The sequence below is a fragment of the Papaver somniferum genome, unplaced genomic scaffold, assembly GCF_003573695.1.
Source record: "Papaver somniferum cultivar HN1 unplaced genomic scaffold, ASM357369v1 unplaced-scaffold_18, whole genome shotgun sequence".
NCBI lineage: Eukaryota > Viridiplantae > Streptophyta > Magnoliopsida > Ranunculales > Papaveraceae > Papaver > Papaver somniferum.
The window spans coordinates 2,506,772-2,520,050 of NW_020627707.1; the positions used below are offsets into that span (position 1 = coordinate 2,506,772).

The 13,279-nt window shown below is 35.9% G+C and overlaps 1 long non-coding RNA gene across 1 annotated transcript; it reads left to right on the forward strand.

The window, feature by feature from the left end:
- The first annotated feature begins 409 nt into the window (after positions 1-409).
- LOC113338079 lies at positions 410-2,909 on the forward strand. The gene is made up of 2 exons (XR_003354586.1): positions 410-874; positions 2,024-2,909. It is a non-coding gene; the product is annotated as an uncharacterized LOC113338079 (long non-coding RNA).
- The last annotated feature ends 10,370 nt before the right edge of the window (positions 2,910-13,279 follow it).

The following is a 13,279-nucleotide window of genomic DNA, read 5'->3' on the forward strand; positions in this document are numbered from 1 at the left end:
TTATATAGCTTCTAGAAAATATATGGATGGTTTTGGAATTTTTAAGGTGTTTGCTTGGAGTGTTGTTCATAACACTTCTATATTTATATACACATATATATATAAAATGTGTAGGTTCTATAAGAAGTCATTTGTATTGGCTGTATTTTTTCATTATAAATTTTAACTAATAGAAATCCATTGGATTATTCGCACCCAATCCGTTCATCTGTGCATTCATTGGATGCAAATCCGTTGGATGTTGGATTGGATGCGGATCCCAAATTTAAAATCCGTAGTAAATTGGATTCGATGTGGATGAGGTGAAAATCGGTTCATACCGGCCCATGCTCACCCCTAATTTCATGTGACAACGTATTCTTCTCAGCAAATTTGAACTTCAACTGCAGAAAACCATTTTTTCCGTGATAAAACAATCACAGTCCGCCTTAGCAAAGGAAGCGTCAATAAAGATTATCCAATCAGTGTTTATGTCGGACCAGTTGTAACTGACTGAAGTCACCTTAACAAAAACAAAAAGGCTTTCATTGTTTTCTAATTCTAACCCTTTAACAAAACCCTTTTCCCATGGAAGAACCCTAAAAATAACCCTTTTCGTCATTTTTTATTCTTCCTTACTTCCTTCCGATTTCTGCCGATTTCTCATCAATTTCATTCTATTTTCGTGTGATTTCTTTCTTATGAGTAGCTAATTAGGTTTTTATAGGCCCTAGTGGCTACAGATTGCTGTTTTTTTTAATTGATATGGACTCAATCAATTGTTTATGGAGGCGGAGAAATTGAAGTTTCTGCATCGAAATCACTCCCTCACCCAAATCATCTTCAGCACGCTTAGTCTGGCAATCACAGGGGATTCTTTTCATGGCTAATACAGGTAATCATTAACCTAATGTTGGGATTAATCCTAGAAAGCTCACCCTATTTGATTTGATTAGGATCTGATGATTTCTTTAATGGTTTTTAATAATCGTAATTAGACATTTGGCGATTTCTCCCCCTTAATCTTACATATATTGTGCTCTGGTTGTGTTCTCTTTCCAATTACGTATTTTAGGGTTCTTAATCCTGTCTCGTAATCATGTCTTCTTTGGGAAACAAATCGTTTTTCTTTCTCTCTGGTTTACTTGCGCTTCAATCAAAATGTTCCCTATTTAAACTCAGTACGTTGGGTTTTAATCTCCCTATAGGTTTTTTTCTCATGCTCTGTATTTTCAGTAATTTATGGTTTTTATTGTTATGCTGGTTCTCTAGTTTCAATTGTTGTGCACTTTTCTGTGTAGCTTTAAGTTGTTTTTCTGCTCTTCTGTTTCACCATGTGTGCTTGGCATGGTGATGTTAATCAATTTTCAGATCAACTGCACAATTCTTTGATTTTAAACAATGGCAATGATTTTGTCTTGAGCCAAATTATCCCATATCGCTTTCGAAATAATAGGCGACTATGGATAAACTCTATCCTGGGTAGATTTATAGCTCCAATCCCATATAATAGATAAGATTTTGATATCTCAAAATCCCTTTCTTTTCTTTGGAAAATTAGAGGTGGTTTTACTGTCAGTCGTTTTGTTGTTCTTCTTATTAGGTTTGAATATGAACATGAGATGAATAAAATTCTATCACTTGATACTAGAAGAGTTTTTGGGGAAATTTTGTGTATCAAAAAGTTAGAAATCACTGATGATATTAGAAACTGGTATCCTACAATGGAGATATTTTTATCACTATTCACAACCTTTTCCCTGTGCAAGTCACTAGTGCAAATTTAAGGAGGTATTTTTCTGTCAATGGTCACATCACTTCTTTTGGTTTTCCATCTAGCCATCCTAATGGCAGATTCTCTATCAATGTCAAGGCTTTAGTCAATATCAGGGAACCAATCCATTTTTCTGTTAATGCTGAAAATGCTCTTGGTTTTTTTAATGGGGTGAGCTTTGAATTCCATAACTTCCCAACACTGTTTTGTGGTTACTGTGATCTGTTTGGCCATAGAATCAGTAATTGTGCAAGATTTGTGATTGCACAGCAACATGAAGAACTTCAACAAAAACAAGCTAAAGTGGAAGCTCATTGGGAAGCCATGCAACAACAACAAGAAGTTGAGGTTCAAAACCATGATCCATTTTGCATATGACAATTTGGAAGAAGTCCAGCCAGCTTTGGTGAAAGAAGGGATGGAATTATGGTCTGAGGATTCCTTAACTTCTTCTTCAACTGGTTCTCTAGCATCAGAAGTTACATTCACAGATATTCAGAGAGAGGCTGATGAAGAGATTGCAAGTCAAGAAGGAAGAAGCTCTCATCTTGCAGCATTTCAACAAGTACATAACATGCTTGACTTCTTAGACCATACATCCATTTCTTGTCAACTTCCAGCTACAGATAGTGTGCCATCCTCATCACTGAACAAGATTATTGGAACAACTGGAATACAATGGAGAAGTATTTCAATGAAGACAAAAATTTGCCAGCATCTAAAAGACTGAGGATTAATGAAGTTGGAAGAAACACTGAAGTAGCTGAGGGTAGAGATGTTATAGTTATTGAGCCTTCTGTGAACTTCATGGACCATCCACATAGATGGTTAAAAGGCAAATCCAGCTCAGATGCAGAACAAGGAAGTGACAGCTCCCATAAACCAGACACAAAATGAACATCCATATCTTACAACACAGCATCTGGAAACCACTAGGGATTATATGCTCTCTGTTTGTTTTCTCTCCTTCTTTCCTGCCTTGTAATTATTTGTATCTTATGTTTATTTTGTTTCCAGTTTTTGCTTTTACTTCTTAGTTTAGATTATTTCCTTGTTTTTTGTACCTCTTAGTTTATAGTGTGTATTTCTGTTTTTTTGTTTCTCCTTTACTTCTGTAATTCCTTTGTTGTAATATAATTATCCTTACTTTCTGTAACTTCTGCTAGCCTTTGTTTTTTTTCCTTCCACCCTTTGCGGTCCTCTGTTTTGTGTTCTTTAAAATCATTGTAAGATTGTCTCTGTATTTTTGTTCCTTGTGCAGAGTGGGTTAAGTTCTTTTTAAGTTTGTATATACTCAGTTTGATTCCTTAGTTCTCTTTGTCTTCTACCCTGACTGTCTTTTTTTTCCCCTCACGGTGGATTTGGTGTTTAGTTCTTTATTTTTTTGTACTTTCTCAGTTTGTCTCCCTGTCTGTTTTTCTTCTAGCTGCTCTTCTGCTATCTGTCTCAATCTCCTCTCTCAGTGTTCTGGGTTACTTTTGTTTAGTTACTAATTTCCCACTCTTTTAATTTTCGAGTTTTGTTTTAGCAGTCTGCTTCCAGTTCTCTTTTCCTTGGTCTACCAATCTTTTTTTTTGTCATTAATTTCAATTTTCTATCCTTCCTCTTTGGGCCTTTGTCTGTCTTCTTTGTTTTCTGGATTGAGCTTGAATATGAGGATCCTCTCTTGGAATGTTCAAGGTATTGGGACTCCAATAACCCAAGACCATTTTAATCACCTAAACTCTTTTTATAAACCTGATATTGTCTTTTTAGCAGAAACCAAGGCCCAATTGTCTAAAATGGAACCTTTCTTCAAAAAATCTAAGTTTTTTGACTGGTTCATTTTTCCATTCGTGAGAATTGCAAAAGGGTTAGCGATTGCTTGGCACAATAATATATAAATGAATTTGATTTCAGCAAACTTTAATGTTTGCCATTTCGATACAAAAATTGGAAAAAAGGAACTTATTTTAACATGTGTCTATGGTGCAGTGGAAGCGGATGACAAAGTTAAGCAATGGTCTTACATAGATAATACAACTCAATATTTCAGCAAACCTTGGTTACTAATTGGAGACTTAAATGTGATACTAGATCCAGACGATAAACAAGGAGGAAATAAATCTAGTTCCAGCAGCAAATCGTTCATAATTCATACCATTGACTCTTTAGGGCTTCAAGATGCTGGTTACGATGGAGCTCCCTTCACCTGGTCAAACAACAGACAAGGTGAGGCCAACATATGCGAACGGATTGACAGACCTCTCACGTCGTCTCAATGGACACAGAATTTCCCTGATATCAAGGTAAGTCACCTCCCTAGAGTAGGGTCTGACCACACTCCACTTTTACTGGATTCCCACCCGGATACACAAATTCTACAAAAACCTTTTAGATATCTTAGAGCCTGGCTCACTCACCCCACTATTTCTGACATGATAGCTAATTCTTGGAATCTTCTCTCAAATAGTGAAAATACCTTCTATTTTAAAATTAACTTACTCTCTTCTGACCTTTCCAAATGGAATTCCGACGTCTTCGGAAATGTTCATAAAAACATAAAATCCCTAAATTTTAAGATTGATGCCTTCCACAAATCCAGGAACTATTCTGCCAACCTAGATAAAATTAAAAAATTACAAGAGGAACTAGGGAACTTGTACATAATTAAAAATGATTATTACCACCAACTCTCAAGGGATAAATTCTTTAAGGAATTCGACCAAAACACTGAATATTTCCACGCTTCTGCCTCTAATAGGAAAAGAGTTAATGCCATTCACTCCCTTAGAGAGCCTTCTGGACTCTGGATTTCAGAAAGAGATCAAATCTATTCTCTTCTTCTTAGCCATTTCTCCAATATAGGAGCCTCGCAAGTCCAAATCATTGAGGAAGATCTTTCCAACCTTATAACTCCTTGTATTTATGATGAAGAAAATTCTCTTTTAACTATTATTCCATCTGAAGAAGAAATTTGGAACACGTTATCCAATATGAATCAATGGGGAGCCCCGGGACCAGATGTATTCCAACCGGGTTTCTTTAAAGCTAATTCGGATATTCTAGGACCCGATATTACTACCTCAGTTCAAGACTTCTTCAAAACGGGTTTCCTAGACCCAAACTTAAATCACTCTTTCATAACTCTTATTCCTAAAATTTCCACCCCTCAAACTCCATCAGATTTTAGACCCATAAGTCTAAGCAATTCCATTTATAAAATAATTTCTAAGATTCTATCCAACCGCCTCAAACCGATTCTTAATAAAATTATATCCCCTAACCAATTTGCTTTTTTACCCTGGAGACAAATCACTGATAATATCATCATCGCTCATGAACTTATCCATACTATGAAGACTTCAAAGCCTAAAAGGGGCACTTCGCCCTAAAATTAGACCTTTCAAAAGCTTTTGACAGAGTGGAATGGAATTTTATAAAATCTGCTCTTTCCGCTCTGGGTTTTAATAACTCCTGGGTAAATCTAATTATGCAATGTATCACTACCACCTCTTTCTCCATCCTGCTTAACGGCTCTCCAGGGCCCACTTTCAAAACTTCTAGGGGGTTAAGGCAAGGTGACCCCCTATCCCCTATCGTTTCCTTATTTGTATGGAGATCCTCTCTAGACTCTTAGAAAAGGCTGTTATGGAAAAAAAATCTCGGGTCTGAAAATAAACAAAAATGCTCCTAACATATTCCATCTTTTCTTTGCCGATGACTGTTTTCTTTTCACCAAAGTTGACTTAGGGGAGGCAAAAAGCATTCTTGACATTTTATCCAGATTCGGGGAGATCACTGGCCAGATGATAAATCTTCAGAAACCCGGTATTTATTTCAGTAAAAGAATCCATCCGAAACATGGAAAAATCATTTCCAAAATTCTAAAAGTTCCTCTAACGACAAAAAATGATCGATATCTAGGAACACCGCTTTTCTTCGATAAAAGAAGAAAAGAGATTTTTGAACCCCTTCTCCAGAAATATTATGACACCCTGCAAGGCTGGAAATCTAAACTTTTCTCACAAGATGGAAGAACTGTGCTAATAAAATCAGTCCTACAAGGTTACCCTACTTATCAAATGCAAATCCTAAACCTCCCAAAGGAAACTCTAGATCAATTGGATAAAATACAAAGAGATTTCTGGTGGAACAAGGATAAGAATAAAAAGAGAGGAGGTTACTTCAAGGCTTGGGAAAACATCTGCAAACCTATCTCACAAGGAGGTCTTGGGATAAAAAACCCACATCTTTTCAACATCTCTCTCCTAACAAAATTGGCTAGCATATTGATTTCAGAACACGATCAACTATGGGAAAGATTATTAAAAGCCAAATACATTCCTAACAATCACCCACTAGAGGCTACGAGAACTTCAAATCTCTCTTGGATTTGGACAAGCATACAGAAAGGTCTAAACCTTATCAAAGGAAATTTCGTTTGGCAAGTAAAAAATGGAGCCACGGTTAAGATTTGGGAAGATAAATGGTTACCATCGGAAAACAACCTTCAAATACCAACAGAAATCACAGATCCAATACCACAAAGAGTAAGTGAGCTGATTACACAAGAGGAAGGGTGGGACATAGAGAAACTTGATACTTTTTTCCCCCGTAATATTAAAGAAAAAATCTTAGCCATATCACCTAATACACATGAACAAGATAAAATTAGATGACAACACCACTGCTCAGGAATCTTCTCAGCGAAAAATGTTTACAACTTCCTCATAAACCAAGATTAGGAAAACCCAAACTCCAGCGAATTTCCTTGGCAAAAAATCTGGAAAATAAATGTGATTCCGAGAACCAAACTATTCATTTGGAAATTAGCTCAGAAAGCTCTCCCAACCACTGCTAGATTAGGAGCTCATAATAAGGAATTTATCTCAGACTGCCCAGTGTGTAATTCACAATCGACAGAAACAGAACATCACCTGATTAGAGCGTGTCCATTTGCGAGAGCAATTTGATTTGGGCTCTCTCTAGATGCTGTTAATACAAGGATTAATACAAACTCTATGGTGGATTGGATTAAAGCTTGGATCTCGGAACCTGAATTCGCCAACTATGCTGAAATGATTGCGACAATATCATGGTTTATTTGGAAGCACAGATGTTCAGTAGTTTTTGACAAAATAAGCCCAAATCCAAACTCTCTCATCGAGCAAATTAACAAATTCATGCAGCAGTATCCACAAGAGAAGATAAAGAAATCTAAGAGAATTCAGCCAAAAATAGACTACAATGATAATTGGTCAAGATTAACATCAGACTGGATAATGTTCATAGATGCAGCTTTCAAAAAGGACAATTTAACTATGGGATATGCCTTTATCCTATATTCGGCGGACAACAAAATCTTTATGCACATTGCAGCTGGAGCAGATAGGGCTTCATCATCCTTCCATGCAGAAACAAAAGACCTATTAAATGCGATCTCTTGGCTACGTGAGAATATTTTATCTAGCGTCACTTTAGCTACAAACTGCAAATTGTTGGCGGAAACAATCAGAAATAAGCAAAAGATTCCATACTGGAGCGCGGAGAACACAATACTGAAGACTCAAAATATATTGTGAATACTTCCTCAAGCTAAAGTGCAGTATATCAATAGAAAATTTAACTCAGCGGCGGATTACATAGCAAAAGAAGCTCGTGAAAAAAACTTACAACATATATCAACCCAAATTCAGATAAAGACATCACAATCTAGTGTGATGTCCAATATTTTTAATAACAAAGACGTTGTAAATCTGATCTACTTTATTGATTAATTAATATATTTACTTTTTCTATCAAAAAAAAGAGTCTGCCTCGGCTGAAAAATGTGGCATATAGAAATTCCTTCTGCCTCCGTACAGTTCAACTCCGGGGTCAGCTAGCCCTTGGATAATGGGAACTTAGTTATTACTGCATTTTACTGTATTATTACCACGAAGAAGGTAAAATACTCATGCTCTAACAAGCTCAAAGAGTTTCAAACCGAGATAAAAAAAATAAATGGTTTATATTTTAGTTACGTAGAATCTTTACTTTTTGTAGGGGGAAATAAGTTGACATGTTGACGACCAGACTAGGAGCAAAAATCTGTCCATGTATATAACTTAGGTCATTTTGACGTTTCCTACATTGCTAATTTGCTGTTGGGGCGCCTATATATACAGCCCTATGGAAATATTCCATCAGAGGTTGATTACTGAAAAGATGTAAAAGGGAGGTTTCACATTGTCTCTGTAATCTAGATTTGTGCCGTATCTTGTAGAGTGAAAGTTTAGCATAGGCTTAGCACTGGCAATACCTGGCCTGACTCAGGTTAGACCTAGCACAAACTACATCTAGCAGAGAGCGATGAATATACATAACATATGAGAATAACTTACGACTCATTGGATAAATCCATATTCACATGAAAAAAAATGAATTTCTTTGTTTACGAAAATCTATATTGATGCCCTGTTTTTTTTGTTTTGGTGGGCAAAGATAAAATCATGTTCAAGAAGGAAGCAAAGCCCAAACAAGAGATTACAAGACTATGTACAACAAGATGTTGCAAGGACCCAAGAAAGCAACAAAAACAAAAACATAAAAAAGGAGGCGAAATTGGATGAAAATTTTCAAAATCGAATCCACAATGATGTCATCGATCAATACATTAGAAAAAGAGGGAATAACAAGATCCATAGAGAAAGTCTTTATCTTAACTTCTAAAAGAAAGTCTTTACAAGGACAAGTAAATGCTTGCATACAACCTAGATCTTTTTTCACACCAGAAAATGTACCAGACGTCCAATTGTTCATAAGAGATTTAATAGAGAACCGAGATTTAAAAGTTTAACCAGCAAGAAAGAAGAGGCATTTCCTGATTTTGATTTTGTAGCTGAAGAGGTCAATTGGTGTCGTATTTGTTTCTTGCTCTACATCGAGCATTTCAAAAAAAAAAAATTGTGTAGTTTGCTCCAACATTTCAAATTCATAAGATTAATTTTAGCGTGCGTAGAGATTTATTTTTGGGGGATTTTGCCTTTTCCCCTCAAAACAAATAGCTATTTTGCATTACCCTCTTTTAAATTGATAATTGATGAAACCTCCTATCTGTTATAACTACCGTTATCATGTTAATTGTGCACGTGTGTATATAATTAAATAAGTAAATACCTGTAAAAATTTGAAAATAACCTTAAACATAAAATAATAAAACAAAAAATAGACAGAGACAGGAAAACATCTCTTTCTTCTTCGTCATCTCCGTCGTGGTCTTTGTTGAGCTATCCACATATAAAGACTTCATCGTCTAGTATTATTAAAAGATATTTGTATAACTCGTTCCTTCCTAACTCGAATTAAAACACTAGCCCATGTCTTCATATCCGACAAGGACAGGGACTGAACCTAGGTCTCTAGGTTGACCCGAAATGTGGAAACCATGCTAAAGTGTTCTTATTGAGATACTCCATTTAAATTGTTTTCCTGCAGCAAGTCAGGGGCAAAACATATAAGGGAATTTTAACAAACTGCCACACTTGCAAATCCCGATTCAAGAAACTGCCACCGTTTTTTTCAGAGTTTATTTAATGCCACAATTGTTAGCACTAACGCCTTGGACCCACATGATTGGTCAATTTTTTTTGACTTTGTCAAGATTACTTACACGTGTCTTATATGGACGGCTCAAGATGTCGTGCACGAGATTATTACACGTAGCACAGGCTAAATGACTACTTTATCCTTCGTGGGATTGAAAACAATTTGTATCAACAAAACCAAAAACCCCTCTTCTTCCCCTTTTCTTCAGCAGTGGAGTAAGAAGAAGGTATAGTTAGTAATTGCTCCTTTATCTCTCCATCATCTCCATCTGGAATTTTTTCTCTTTGTCTTTTTTTTCCTCTCTCAATCATTCCTTTATCTATTCTCCGTCTGATTGAGAGTTTCCAATTGATTTTTTTTTTTTTTTAAACTTCATCTAAGATTAGAATACCAGAATACGGCTAGATGGTCTTGTCTCTGTTCAATTTAGAAACATGGTAATTTTCATTTTTTTAATTTTCTGAAGAAAAATTTAGGGGTTTTGTTAGATCTGGAATGCATGTATATTTGAGATCATTTTTTGCTCGATTTGAACTGTAAGAGTTAATAAGATTTCATTTTTACAACAAGGGTTTTTGAAATGGATACTAATTATACCACTACTGACCTTTTAACGGTTAATCTTTATCTGATTTTAGGCGGAGAGGGTCGAAGGTTTTTCTCTTTCTGTCTGAGATTCCAAAGAGAGTCTACTGTGTGTTTAACAAATCTCTTCTTGATTTCATTCTTATTATGTTTGATTTAGATTCTGTTTTAATTGAATCTGATCATGTATTTGTTAGGTCAGGAAGAAAATGACAACAGTACCAGAGTCTTTTGATTTGGGAGATTGTGAGGAGGAACAATACTTTTCTCGGCAAAGAGTTTTGAAATGGAGATCAAATGGTTTAGTTCTGTAAATAACCTAACAATCTTTACAGCTCCTTTAAGCACTCTGGTAACGACAATAACAACTGATCTTGTGCTTTGAGTTATGATTTGGGTTTGTTGTGACTTTGTTGGTTAGATTTAGGGATTTTGTTTTTGATTTTTTTCTTCTGATTTTGTAGGGTTAGCAAACTCAAAACGATGTTTCAGTTCAAGCTGATGGAACAGGTTTATGTGTTGATCAAACATCTAGTGGTAGCAATTTGTCGTCACTTGCTAGTGATGACAGCTTGTAGATGATTATATACAGGATCAACAAGAGAATCAAAGAAAAGTTGTTCCTTACATTACAGAGGTAATTCTGTTTTATTTAACCCATGAATGCCAGTTAAAATCCATATCGGTAATACTTTACATGTTTTGGGTGCAGAATATGAAGGTGTCTGGGAATGGGGTTTTATTTGGGCAACCAAGCAAAGGTTAGTTTCAGTTTATTCAAGCCTTCCAATTTTTAATTTTTTTTGTTATTGTCTAATCAATTTCGTAAACAAGTAATGATCTGGTGGATGAGGATGTTGATATTGGTGGGAATGACCTTCCTGCATCAATCTATCCTCCCGTGAAGATTGATAAAGATGCAACACATAAAAGTAGTAAATACAGCAGTTCAATTTGGGGATTTGAATATTGTTATAGGGAACCAAAGAAGTAAAAATATGGTCGGCGACTACATTTCTTGCACAATTCTCTGCCAAATACAAGTCCTCACATTTTCAATTCTACTGATTCAGGGGCTTCTATGTAATTTTGTACGGGTTATTTCATGCCACGTATGCACTAACAGAGACTAACAGCCGTTAACCGTTACCTCAAAAAAACGGGATGAAAAAAGTCAAGAGTATGGCATTTAATAAACTCTGAAAAAAATGGTGGCATTTTCAGAAACTGCATATTGGAAGTGTGGCACTTTATTAAAATCCCCAACATATAATCCCACTCTACAAGCCAAAAAACGAAGTCGCCCACTTTTAGCCTTGAAGCTTTAGATTCCTAATGAGAATCAATGGACACATAAATTTTCTACCTAAAATCCCAGAACCTGCAACACAAATATAAGAATGACATAAAGCTGATTCCATTTTCCACATTATGTAAATCGATACCCGATATGACATGGTGTCGACGCATGTGATCAGAGATACAATTTTCCGTACTAACACTAAATATTTACTCTATCTAGTGTGTATCTTTTCTCCCAGTTCCCACGTTAAATCATCGTCTCTTCTTTAAATCCTTGATTGTATTTTTGCTCACTGATCGAATTTTATATAGTGGTAAAGGTTGTCGTTCACTCGGACTTTGTTGGATTGATTTTAAGTTTTAATAAACGAAAATAAGGAAAATATATACAAATATGGTGACAAGATGAAGAGGCACTGAGACGTGGGATTTCACTACTTTTCATATTCTTGTGGTTCAATCATTAACTCTAGACAATGTAGCTCAAACAAAAGAAGTTGTGACTCTAATTCTTTGCCAAAAATAGATTTCATAAAACATTATTTGTAAGTCGTAAGCATAACGCATCAAATTAATTTAAACTAAGCATGCGACATCAGACAAAATAACAAGTAATTAATAGAAATCATAAAGCAATTAAATCTATGCAAAAAGTCAATAAAAGAATTAATTCCTTTACCACAATCATGAAAAGTTGCTTCCTCAGTTGTCCCAGTAATGGGTCTAGCTCCACATAGTGAAAAACACGCTCAAAATATAATTCATTGCTCAAAAATGTGTTTCTATTGAAGAATTATAATGGAGCAGAGATTTGCAACGGTGAAAGGGCGTTACAGAATCTTCTGTTACAATTGTTGTTACAAAGAAAAGATGACAGGTACTACACAAACAGTGATCTATTCTTCGTCTTTTTCTTCCTCCCCGCTAATGCTGGAACTCCGACTACAACTCTCTGCAGCCTTCTGTGCTCGCTACTTTCTACCCCTAACTCTCCATACCCCATCTCTGGTGCCCGAGAACCTATTTTATACTCAACAGGGTCATCCAATCTCTGCATTAACTCCGGAAATCTCTTCATAACTCGCCAGTGAAAAAAAACTATTCTCGAGAATATTTTCTTCCCTATTACCTCCTCACGCGTTGATTCTGTGCCAGCACACTCTGAACAGGTCAATACACGTTCCAGAATGTTGATCGAGTCATCAGAACATGTTCAAACTCTTCAAAACCCGTGAAATATTCTTCCCGAGAAAGTGTTGCTCTGTTTACTTCTACGCGAGAATCCATCCAATTTTAATCGATCAAATCACTCTTGATAGTTTTGTTGGGACATATCACAACTACCCAACAAATTTCATCCCTTTAGTCTACATAGAACTCCTTCAAACTTCGATCGAAAACCACACAGTTTTGTTCTTCATTTTCCACCAAAATGAAATCAAAAGAAGAAGATGGGTGCTAAGGATGAATTTGGGCTACGCATAACCTTGGGTGCCCCTTAGCCAAATTTGGGGTCCGTATAGCAAATGTCTTCCGGGGTGCCTTTAACAGTTTTTCGAGCCGAATTTTCCAAAAATGTTTATTTCCCAAAAATACCTACAAACACACAAAACACCATAATAAGTACAAAATCGAGTACCGACATAGAGAAAATTGAGGACAACTTAAACACAAAAATGTATCTATCAAATATCCCCAAACTTACTATTTGCAAGTCCTCGAGCAAAATTAATCTAGAAAATAAAAAATTAACTCACTAGGTGGCCCTAGTGACCGAGATATAGTCTCGGGAGGGTTTCCCAGAGGTGTACCCACAAAACCTTTACTCCATACCTAGTTATCTACGCAGAACCTTGGAATGCACTAAAGAATTTCCTTGGTTGGCATACAATCATTGACTATAGGAGGAAGTACCCTGATGCGAAATTCCAATTGTTGTACACGAGTTTGCACTCAAGCATACTAAAATTCATATAAAGTGACAGAGCTCTACTCAGATAGTTTCTATACATCATAACCGGAGTCAACCAATCACATGGAAAGATTAAGAAGATGGATAAAGAGAAAAGA